The sequence below is a fragment of the Tamandua tetradactyla genome, chromosome 25 (genome assembly GCF_023851605.1).
Source record: "Tamandua tetradactyla isolate mTamTet1 chromosome 25, mTamTet1.pri, whole genome shotgun sequence".
In the NCBI taxonomy this organism is placed as follows: domain Eukaryota; kingdom Metazoa; phylum Chordata; class Mammalia; order Pilosa; family Myrmecophagidae; genus Tamandua; species Tamandua tetradactyla.
Window position 1 is genome coordinate 436,942 of NC_135351.1, and position 12,712 is coordinate 449,653.

The following is a 12,712-nucleotide window of genomic DNA, read 5'->3' on the forward strand; positions in this document are numbered from 1 at the left end:
GCATACATTGATATGGATGAACATTGAAAGAAAATTTGTGAGATGACATCTATACATTTTGGTTTCTAGTCAAAGAGGAAGTATTTGGTTACAAGGAAAGAGGAGAGAGGGAAATGAGTCAATAAACTAATGGGGAAATGAGCATTTATGAAAGAATCCCATTAGAGAAACTAATAAATATCATCTGAATACTTTGTGAAAGGATGAAAGTACTTATGTTATACATTCATATTACTTAATGTCAAGGGACTGAAAACCTTTAAAGCAGACCCATTATTGTTTTAGCTCATTATTGTTTCAGCACTAATTTGTTTGGTTTGTTTGTTTCTACTTTCATGTCCTCTCCCACGAACTAGTATATAACCCCCAAAATATTGAATGCACAAGTCTACAATTAAACCATGGGTTACTTGAGTGAGAAAAGAAAAAAAATTAAATATGACAACTTCTACACAAGCAAATTAGTCATGCAACTAGCATCTGTGTGAAGCACCATAATATTCTGGAGACAAGGAAGAAAATGAGACCATTTCAATGAAGAAAAAACTGGGCATGAAAATCATCACACTGTAATATGATAACATGCTTCTGGAGCTCACAATATTCTGCTTAAAAACATTAGAGTCCTAGACTTTGTTCACTCATATTTTACTCATTTCAAATTAAGGATGAAAAACTGAATTTAATGATTTTAATTATCCACAGAAGCAGAATCATTTTGTGTAAGATATTAAGGCACTCATAGTTTCATGTCAATTATAAATGTTCATAAGTAATGAGTAATTTCACTGCGTGTATTAATCAAATATAGACAGAACAAATACTTAATAGGTATATTCAATATAATGCTAACATTATATTGAACTTATTTTAAATTATTATTGAAAATTGGAAATAATTCAATTTTTTTTAGAATGACCATTCATTATATTTTTCTAAGCAGTGAGATGTGTTCTTTGGGGATGCAAAATTGAGTGTAATTTACCCTTAGGTTAGAAATTCACCAACTAAAATGGAAAAGAAACACAAGAGGTCATATTTATCATGAGAGAGAAAAAAGTTTGTAGAAAACAAAAGGGAGTATAGTGTTTATTTTCACATACTATGATATAATCACTATTCTTTGTCAATATGTGTCTTATTATTACCATCATTTTAAAGAAGAAAGAACTGAGGCTCAAAGAATTTAATTAATTTGCTCAAAAGCACATACCTGGTTTGTGTAGAAACTTGGCTATGTCCAGCTCAAATCCTTGAACTTGGCAATGTGCAGTCCTAATTAAAATACTAGAAAAATGTGTCTAGGGTAATATCTAGTTTGGAGAATGGAATGCAGAAGGCTTTGACAAATGGACCTAAGGAGAATATCCAATAAGAAATTTCTATTCCTCAACTCTAACTGGTTTCCCCAGAGTACCTCAACATTAACAGCACCATGAAGACAGGTATTGGCACATCTTATAGAGATCTCACTTGAAATATTTCCTGATACAGGGTATATCTGCTTCCTTATTGACATCATTTTGTTGAGCTACATCATTGCCTTCATTGGAAACATGATTCTGATCCTACTAATTTGGGTGGGGTCTTGATTTCACACTCCTATGTACTTTCTCCTCAACCATCTTTCTGTTATAGATTTAATTCTCATCTCCGTCGCAACCCCTAAGATGGTTATTGACGTCTGGGTGCAAAGGAGGACCATCTCACAGATTGACTGTGGAATACAGATGTTGTTATATGTCGCCCTGACAGGTTCTAAACTTACCACTTGTCTCTAATGTCCTATGATCATCATGTTGCCATCTTCAATATACTTAGGTTCTTTAATCCTCATGAATCTCAGAGTCTGTCTACAAATGACTACCTTCTACTGGGTGGGTGGTTTTCTTAAATTCCTTGGTCTATCCTATGCATAACATACACTTTCCACTCTTTGACTCTGTACATTCACCAGAAATTTCACCAATCTTTTGTGAGACTCCAGCTATCCTGAAAATCTCCTGTGATGATACCTCTATATATGAAATGGCTTTGTTTGTCACAAGAATTGTGTTCCTCCTCATCCCCTTTGGACACATTCTGACTTCCTACACCATCTTTTTCTTGCATGTCTTTCACATGATTTCCCCTAAAGGATGAAGCATGGCCTAGGCTACCTGTTCTTCCCATGCCACAGTGATAAGCCTTTATTTGGGTTCAGGTGTGTTTCTTCTTATGATACCTCCAACCCTGTATTCAGCACAGGAAAGCCAGGCTATCTTCCATTTCTACAATATTCTCACTCTCATGCTGAACCCCACCATCTACAGCCTGCAAAACAAGTTTTGGGGCTCTAAGGAAATTGCTGAGGATGAGTGTCAATTTTCAAATGGTAGCTAGAAGACTTTTGAATTGTAACAACACAGTTTATCAACATCTTTCACAAATTGGTTTGATAACATAATAGAATAATTAAATAAACTTTTATTTAAACCCTTGATAATCTTTGGTTCCAAAATTAGGAAGCAAAATAACAGATATGGGACACCTGTTGTTTTCAATAGCATACAAATATGGAGTCACCAGAAGATTTAGCTAATAAATTGCACAGTCATGGCACAAATTCTTAAGGATTGCTATTTTGAAATTTGGTTGTTTCATGACATTTAAAATATACCCAGTTTCTAAACTAATTGGATAGATATATGTTTAGGACACTGGACCCCATAATTCAAAATTCTGCACCCCACTCAGATGTAATCTCTTTTAAATTTTTACACAGTCTTTTCTAATTAAGTTCATCTTTATGTAAGTAACTTAAGTATAAATATACACACTGTTGATAATAAATAGCTATGTGAGTGCCTGAGTGTTTGCAGAATGATTATTGGATAGGAGGAAAGAAACAGTTATAAAGGACAGAGATGTTTATTCTACAACAATAAAAAGGAAGATTGTAAAAGATGTTGTAACAATTATAAACATATATGCACCTAACAACAGAGACACAAAACATATGAAGAAAATACTGACAGCTTTCAAGGGAGAAATTGACAGTTTTATTGACCAAAGATTTTAATATAATATCTTGAATAAAATATAGAACATTAGACAGAAGATCAATAAGGAAATATAAGAATTGAATTTTACTTTAAACAAAGTAAACCTGACAGACATACATAAAATACTTCATCCAACAATCAGAATTCACATCTTTCTTGAGTGCACATGAATAAATCTTTGTGATAGACCATATCTTAGAATACACAATTTTCCTTAGTGCACATGGATCATTCTCCAAGATAGACTATATATTAGGTCATAAAATAAGTCTCAATAAGTTAGAAAATATTGATATCATGCAATTTAAATCCACTGACCACGATGGAATTAAGCTAGGAATAAAATAACAGAAGAAGAAATGGAAAAAATCACAAACGTGTGGAAATTTAACAACATGGTTTTAAATAACCCATGGGTTAAAGAGGAATTCACCAGCAAAATTAGGAAATTTCTTGAGATTGAATAAAATAAAAATATATAAAATGGAAACTTATAGGATGCATCAAAGGCAATATTGAGAGAGAAATTTATACCTTTAAGTGTTTTCATTAAAGTAGAAGAAAGTTCAAACCAGAGTCCTAGTTGCAAACCTGGAAGAAGTGGTAAAAGAAAAGCTAAACACAAAGAGAGCAGAAAGAAAGAAATAACAAAGATTAGATTGGAGATAAATGAAATAGAAAAAAATAGAGAGAATCAACAAAACAAAACTTTGTTTCTTTAAAAAGATCAGTGAAATTGACAAAACTTTAGATTGATGAAGAAAAAAAGAGAAGATACAAATAACAAAAACCAGAAATGAAAAGTGGAACATTAATAATAAGCCTGCTGAAGTGAAAAGGGCTATAAGAGGATGCTATGAACAAATGTATGCAAATAAATCAGATAACCCAGATGATATGAACAAACTCTTAGAAGCACAAAAACTACCTACATTGTCTCAAGAAGAAATAGAACATAGTAGCAAAGCTATTACTAGTAAAAAAGATTGAATCAGTGTCCAAAAATCTACCAACAAAATAAAGCCCAGGGCCAAATGACTTAACAGGGGAATTCTGCCAATCATTCCAGGAAGACTTAACTCCAATTATGTTCAAACTCTTCCCAAAAACTGAAGAGGAAAGAGCACTCCCTAGTCCATTCTATGAGATCAACATCACCTTCATATGAAAGCAAGATAAATATACAAGAAAAGAAAACTACAGACTAATATTTTTCATGAATAGATGTAAAAATCCTCAACAAAATATTAACAAACCAAAGCTAATAGCACGTTAAAAGAATCACACGTCATGGTCAAATGAGATTTATCCTCCAATTACAAGGTTTCTTCACATTAAAAAAAAAAACCAATGTAATGTACCAACATTAATGGGATAAAGGAAAACAACCACATGATCATTTCAGTTGATGCAGAAAAGACATTTTATAAATTGCAGCACACCTTCCTAGTAAAACACTTAGCAACCTAGAATTACAAGGAAATTCTTTAACATGATAAAGAACATATATTTAAAGCTCAAAGATGACATTTTTACTTAATTGTGAAAGTCTGAAAGCTCTTCCTTTCATGTCAAGAACAAGACAAGGATGTCCACTGTCATCACAATTAGTGACACTGTACTGGCAATTCTTGCCAGAGCAATGATGCAGGAAAAAGAAATAAAAACCATTCCAATTGGAAAGGAAGAAGTGAAACTGCCTCTATTTTCAGATGATATGATCCTATAGACAGAAAATCCTAATAAATTCTAAACAAACTTCCTGGAGCTAATAAATGAATTCAGCAAAGTCGTGTAATACAACATCAGCACCCTTAAACCAGTAGGTGCTTATGTATATACAAGCAATAAATTTTTGGAAAAATAAATCAAGAAAAAATATCCATTCAAAACAGCAACTAAAAGAACCAAATATCTAGGAATAAATCTAACCATGGATGTAAAGGACTTGTACACATTAAACTGGAAAACATTGATAAAAGAAATCAAAAAAGTCCTAAATACATGGAAATATATTCCATACTTATGGATCAGAAGACTTTGTATTATAAAGGTGTCGATCCTACCTAATGCAATTTATAAATTCAAAGCAATCCCAGTAAAAATTCCACCAATGTTCTTTGCAGAAATGGAACAGCCAAAGATAAAGCTCATAATAAAAGTTATAATTTGTATTAAAGAACTAATTATAACAATGATAATCTATAGTTTTATTTTCATTCCTTCCTTCTCAAATGGATCAAAAATAGAAAAAAAGTTTATAATTTAATATTGGCAACTTCATGGGGAAAATGATGTTTTCATGGGCAAAACTGCTACACATATTTATAGAACATAAAATTCACTTTCATGAACTTATACAATAAACAATATCTGTAACATAGTAATGGTAATGTAAATTCTTATATACAATATACATCATTGTCATGGAAATTAAAGTATCTCCATTCTGTGAGATTTTTTTGCAACTATTTAACAAAGTAAATAGATGTGGCAATGACATGAAATGTTCTTCACATAATACTGATCAGTGAAAAATTACACAAAATGCTATGTAGAATATTATCCTTTGGTGTGTTGTTTGATCTGTGGGCATGTGTATGTCTGTGTGTGCACACATATTAAGATGTTATAGTGGAGTTTCTATACTACCTTCTGTTCTAGTTTGCTAGCTGCTGGAGTGCAATATACCAGAAACGGAATGGCTTTTAACAAGGGGAATTTAATGAGTTGCTAGTTTACAGATCTAAGGCCGAGAAAATGTCCCAATTAAAACAAGTCTATAGAAATGTCCAATCAAAGGCATCCGGGGAAAGATACCTTGGTTCAAGAAGGCCGATGAAGTTCAGGGTTTCTCTCTCATCTGGAAAGGCACATGGCGAACGCAGTCAGGGCTCCTCTCTCGGCTGGACAGGCACATGGCGAATACGGTATCATCTGCTAGCTTTGTCTCCTGGCTTCCTGTTTCATGAAGCTCCCCGGGAGGCGTTTTCCTTCTTCATCTCCAAAGGTCGCTGGCTGGTGGACTCTCTGCTTCGTAGTGTTGCAGCATTCTCTGCTCTCTCCGAGTCTCTCATTCTCCAAAATGTTTCCTCTTTTATAGGACTTCAGAAACTAATCAAGATCCACTCAGATGGGTGGAGACATGTCATCCCCTAATCCAGTTTAACAACCGTTCTTAACTAAATCTCATCAACCAGGGAGATGATCCCATCACAGTCCCAAATACACAGCATTGAATAGAGACTATTCTACTTTTAAGAAATGGGATTTATATTAAAACATGACTTTTCTTAGGGGGCATACTTCCTTTCAAACCAGCACACCTTCCAAGATAATTCAGACTAAAAAATTGATGATTAGAAGCTAAGACTTTCCCCAACAGAAACACACATTAATATAAACACAGCAGCAGATATTTACCAAAAATATGTCTTCTCAATCATTACTTGATTAATTACCATTGATTCCTCAATACATAAGAGAAAACTAGAGATATTTAACTCATTGAATTCTTAGATGTGCAACATGCTTGTTGAAAAGTTACTTCCTTCCTTCCCAGCGTGGAAGCTGATAGGGGGTGCATGCCAGCCAGGGAAATAGGGAGTTTCAAAAAATTGAACACCCATTTAATAAACAAATATTGGTGTTATCCTGGATCTATGTCAGGCTCCATGCTAGAGAATGTTAATATGTGGACATTCAGACAATTAACATGGATATTATATATAGTATCAAATATACAAATATATGTTTAATAGAGTGTTTTGATAATAAAAATGATAGAACAGTTTATTTTTTATATAGTTCCCAGCACAAGTGACATCGAAATGTTTTTTTAAAATAATATAATTATGTTTAATCTTGTTAAAGTATACATAACACAAAAATCATTTTAAACATTTTAATTAGATTATTATTTGCCATTATATATGTTGACAATACTATGCAGCTTTTATCACTACTTCCAGGTTATTTTCATATTCCAAAACCCAAATTCGTATTCATTTAGCAATAACTCCCCATTCCCCACCCTCTTCAGCCCTGGTAAGCCCCTCTTCTGCTTTCTGACCCTACGAATTTACTTATCCTAAGTATTTCTTAACAAAGAAATCATGTTTCACTTGTCCTTTTGCATATAGCTTATTTCACTAACGTAATGCCTTCAAGTTTCATCCGTATTTTAGCATGTACTAGTTTTTGGACTCACATGTCTACTTCATCCAGGAAAACTGCTGTATATATTTGTGTATTGGGTAACAAGTTAAAAAGGATCAAAATTTCTTTTAGTCATACCATGAGCTTAATGATTCCTGTTCCAACGGTTCCATTTATTTCAAATTTCTGCTTTTAGGGTGGGCAATGGTGGCTCAGAGCAGAGTTCCTACCTGCCATTCTGGAGACCCGGATTTGATTCCCAGTGCTTGCCTATGCCAAAAAAACAACAAAATTCTGCTTTTAGTTAATACATAATATTGCAAGTTTTCATATAAATTCATCACTGAATTAAATTATTTCCCTGGCTAGGGTGCATGCCCTACTTTTTTTCCAACTTTGTCATTATTTCCAGGTTATTTTCATCATCCCAAATCAAAAAGCTTACACATTCAACAATGACTCCACAGTTATCACTTCCTTCACCCCTGGTAACCACCATTCTGCCTTCTATCCCTATTATTTTGCTTTTTCTAAGTATTCCATAAGATAGAAATGATACAATTTTTGTCCTTTTGTGCCTAGCTTATTTCTCTCAACATTATGTCTTAAAGGCTCACCCATGTTGTGGTATCACCTTTCTACCTCATCTAGGGAAACTGCTGTGTATTGTATAAACCAGCTAAAATGGGTCAAGATTTCATATAATAACACAATGACCTTTAAGGTACCTGTTCCATTGTTTCTATTAATTTTCAACTTCTGTGTTTATTTGGTACATAATATGACAAGAGTTTCTATAAATATATCCCCAGATAATCACAAGGAAATTATGGACTGAAGCTAAGCCTCTTCTGGAATTCCTCTGAATGTCAAATAAATGTCCAAATATTCCTCTGTTGAACAATTATGGAAAGTATCAAGATATTTTGACAAAGAGATATTTAGAATGAAAATCCTCTCAGTCAAGGAAAGACTCCAAGTAATGTGAACTTTTAAACAAGTAGCCATGGATTTTGGAACATGAAACTGCCATTTTGTACTACATAAATGTTCTGGAATGTTAGAGTCATATCTACACTTGGAAACAGACTAAGAGAGAAAGGGAAGAAGCCCCTTAAAATTATCAACACAAAATAATAATTCAGTTTCATCTCCTCCTCATAGGGAAATTCAATTTTAACCCTATATTTCTCCCTGAACAAAGATCTCCAGAGCTTCATAAAAACAGTACAAGATCCCCTGTAGTGAAATGGTGAAGCTACCAGAAAAGAACGGAAAGATTACCATGGGGCAACATCATCATTCCTACACCATTTGGGTGTACTTATATCCAATTTCATTATGAAGTATCTCAGATTTTATAAAACCATTACTGACCCTCTCAGAACTTTCCATGACCTCCTTCTTTATATATGAAAATATGATCACTCTCCAACAGTAAACAGGAAATGTATGAGTCAGAGAAAGAGAGCAGGCCAGTAGATGTGGCTGGTGGGTTGGTGAGGTATATTGAATCACTCAGGGTCTTTGGAAGATGAAGACACAGAGGACAACACAGGCAGGAGCAAAACCAACATTAGAACCCAGAGCAAGACAATGGGACATGACTGTGCTGCTCCAACATTCAATGAATCTAACACTGCTAATGCTGGTACAGCTTCCCCTTCTCTGAGGCATCTGGAAGTTATTGACTCCTGCCACCCTCTCTAGTGACAACTCCGGGCAGGCCTGCATCCTCTCATCACCAGCTTTGTGCTTCGTAGTTCCCTTGTTTATTCAGCAAATAAACAGCTTCTTTTTCACCAAGGACAGGCAACAAGAAAAATAACCCAAGCAAAGTCCCCAGATGGCTCACACTGGATGTATCCTATCAATGCAAAGTAGCCTTTGTCAGTGCAGACATGTGAAAAGTGTTCTTTATACCAGCCTAATCTACCTAATGTATCACCCATTTTCTAACAAAGAATCAACATGGTAGTACTTAAGTGTTCTATTGTAATTAAGGCAGTAAGTTTTCAACCTGAGTTCATCTAGTGAGTTTACAGATATGAAATTTAATAACTTTCAAGTTAATTACAAGTTTATAGTGGTGTGGTTGTTAGATTCAGTTGTCAACTTGGCCAGGTGAAGCCACCTAGTTCTGTTGCTGTGGACATGAGTCAATGGTATGTGAACCTCATCTGTTGCTGATTTACATCTGTAGTCGTCTAGGAGGCGTGCCTGCTGCAATGAATGACATTTGACTTAATTGGCTGGTGCTTAAAAGAGAGATTCAACATAGTACAGCCCAAGCAGCTCAGCATACCTCATCTCAGCACTCGAGCTCAGCCCAGGCCTTTGGAGATGCAGAAAGGAATCACCCTGGGGAAAGTCGTTGGACACCAGAGGCCTGGAGAGAAGGCCAGCAGAGATCACCCTGTGCCTTCCCACATAGAAAGAACCTCAGTTGAAAGTTGGCTGCCTTTCTCTGAAGAACTAACAAAATGAATTCCCTTTATTAAAAGCCAACCCATCTCTGGTATGCTGCATTCTGACAGCTAGCAAACTAGAACAAGTGGCTTTTCTCCTGAGCTGAGGCTGTGAACAAATTGGATCATCCGACTAAATTAGCAGTAGTTTTAGAAATGAAATTTCTGAGGAAGTAGCAAAAGCCTTGTCTTAATTAGGTGGCCATCAGGAACAGAAGAGAAGAGCACTTTGGCATGTTTTCAGGAGCAGCATGTGTGGTCATAACTGCAGCACATGTTCATTCCGGTCCTCCTGCTCCTGCACACAAAGCTTTTGGGGGTGGTTCACTACTTCCTCTTACTTGCTAATTCTTGGGACTCTTTGATTGATCTCAAAGACACAGCCCCTTTGTTTTTCCTGTGACATTTCCTCATACATAGTTACACCCATCACAAAACAGTTTCAAGACAGTGCCCACACCAAAGCTGCTTTGATTGGCAAAGGGCTGCTATGGTACAAGAGTGGCTACACCTGATGGTTTATTTGCAGTTCACCTCATTTTGACTTTTAAAAGTCTTACCAAGTTTCTCAGAACTATCTTTACTACCTCATTTTGGTTTATCATCCTGCTGCTTCTAGTTGTGTATAAGCACTATTGTTTTAGGTTCTTTGATGCTGGGGCTAATCCATGAAGTGAGTTGGCTTAAATAATGGGAATTAATCAGCTCATGCTTTTGAGGCTAGAAGTCCAAATAAAGGCATCAACAAGGTGAAGCTTTGTTCCCAAGACTGGTGTTCTTTGGCTTGCTGCTGGTGAGACTTGGTCCCTGTTTCTTCGGTTACACAGAAATGCACATGACAGCTTCTCCTGGCCACTCCCTTCTTCACATCCCATTGACTTTTTCTCATTTCATCTCCTGGCTTTCTCTGTGTCTGAATTTAATTCCAGTTAAAAGGAGTCCAGTAATAGGATTAAGACACATCCTGATGGAGGTGAGCTTCTCCTTAACTGAAATAACCTCATCAAAAGATCCTACTTACAATGGGGTCGCACACAGGAATGGAAGAAGTTTAGGAAAATGGTTTTCTGGATACATAGATCCAAGCTGCCACCATCACATATGTCTGAAGATGAATCAATTTGCCTGGCTAAAAAGACCTTGGAGTGGAATTTGAAACTATTAATTGAGGGCTATTATGTTGATATTTATCTTATAGGAAGTAGGAAAGCATTAACATTTTGAGTAGTTCGATGGAGAAATGAAGGCACAGTTTGAGAAATGCTGCTAAGATTGCAATTAGAGTACATATTATGTGCAAAGAACTGGGTTATCAGTTAAAAATCTATCTGCCCTTAGGGAATATTTGAGGAAAAAATCTGTTTGTGGTTGCTGAAGTGCAAATGGTACGTCCTTATGATATACTTTGATCTTTGTGTGTATTCCAGATGAGATCATCTAAAAGCATAACCGAAAGTACTTCTCTTACTTTAAAGTTATAGAGATGTCTTGGAGCAGTAAATAAATCCTATTTCTCTGGAATTGTTTTTTGTGATTAGAATCTTTTGGGGTTATTTAAATTCACAAATGAACCATACATTAAGACTAATAACAAAACACAAAATTTTCAAAAAAATTTAGACTTTATGGAAAGGGTGACAAGGCTAAAGGGAAAACTGGAAAGTTTAGATGGGCTGAATTGCACAAAAGTCACTTTACTTAAAATCAAGACTTTTTTGCCCCTCTTGCATGGGCCTGCTGCAGATGGGAGTCAGGCAATCGGAGAATTGGATCATGGTTTTCATGTCTTTATCCATTTGTCTCATTCCTCTCTAGCCTTATACTTTCCTAAACTTCAGAACTAGAACGTGGATAGAGAAAAGAGATCCAGGACTAAGAAAGCTTTTACTTGAAAATTATCATTGTTGTGATAAACCACATTTGGACAATGTTTGAAAATGACTTTTCCCTCATGGTTTCTTCAGAAGCCCCCAAAATGCTGAGGGTCTTTTACCTGCAGTTACTTTGAGGAGGATGAATGCAGTTTTATTCTGTCAGGTCAAGTATCCCTTTCTGAATCACCAGGCATGCTCAGAAACCCCACCTGATTTTCAAAAATGACTATTCCCTCACACAGGCAGCTCCCTTACATAAGACCTAAAGTCAGCCCCAGAGGTGCTCTTTTCCATGGGTCAAAATCTAGTCTTTAAGGGGAATGACACTTTCCTGAGAAAAGCTCTCAGCTTAATTCATCCAATGCAGCACCCCTGTCATTCCCCAAAGCAACACCATAACTTTCTTTCACTCTATAGACTTCCCATGCAGACACTAGATATTAGACATCTTGAGTTCCTCAGATTTTTTCAGACATACATCAATATCTTCTTTTTTCCATACATTTGGTTTGACACCCAATCATACTACCTCTTCTTTCTCTGAGAAGATGGCTCAGAATATATCTACAGATTTTTTAAAACCTCCTTGTTGTAGAAGTCCTACTTTTTAAATATCCCCTGCTGATAAATGGTTAATATTTGCAAGTTAATGTGTGGACCATCTCCTTTAGAATAACATATATTGTGGGCTTGTTATTGATTTTGGATTAAGAGAGCAAAAATCTTGTAGCTCTTAGTTTTATATTAACATATCTGTGGTTATATACTGTATATTATTATGAAACCAAACATGTTTTTGTGCTTGAAGCACAAAAAATATATAATTCAGCTCAGTTGGCCATATTGCCTCAGCTTCTTTCCTCTACAAACTCTTCTCAAATCACTGTCACACACTTCATGTGAACTCCACAGGTCTTCACCCAGTTCTCATCTTTCCACATGCTACCCATTGTCATGAATTGAATGCTCCAAGCTATTCATATGGTAAGAATTCCATCTTTTACATGTCCTTTTCTCAGTAAAGGTTTTCTTGACAATTGGATCTACATAAACCCACCACCCACGTTTCTATATCCAGATAATTTGGCCATTTCTGCATAATATTTCAAAATTTGCAATTATTTAATTTTCCATATTTCATTGGTTTATTGTCTTCCTTGATAGAACT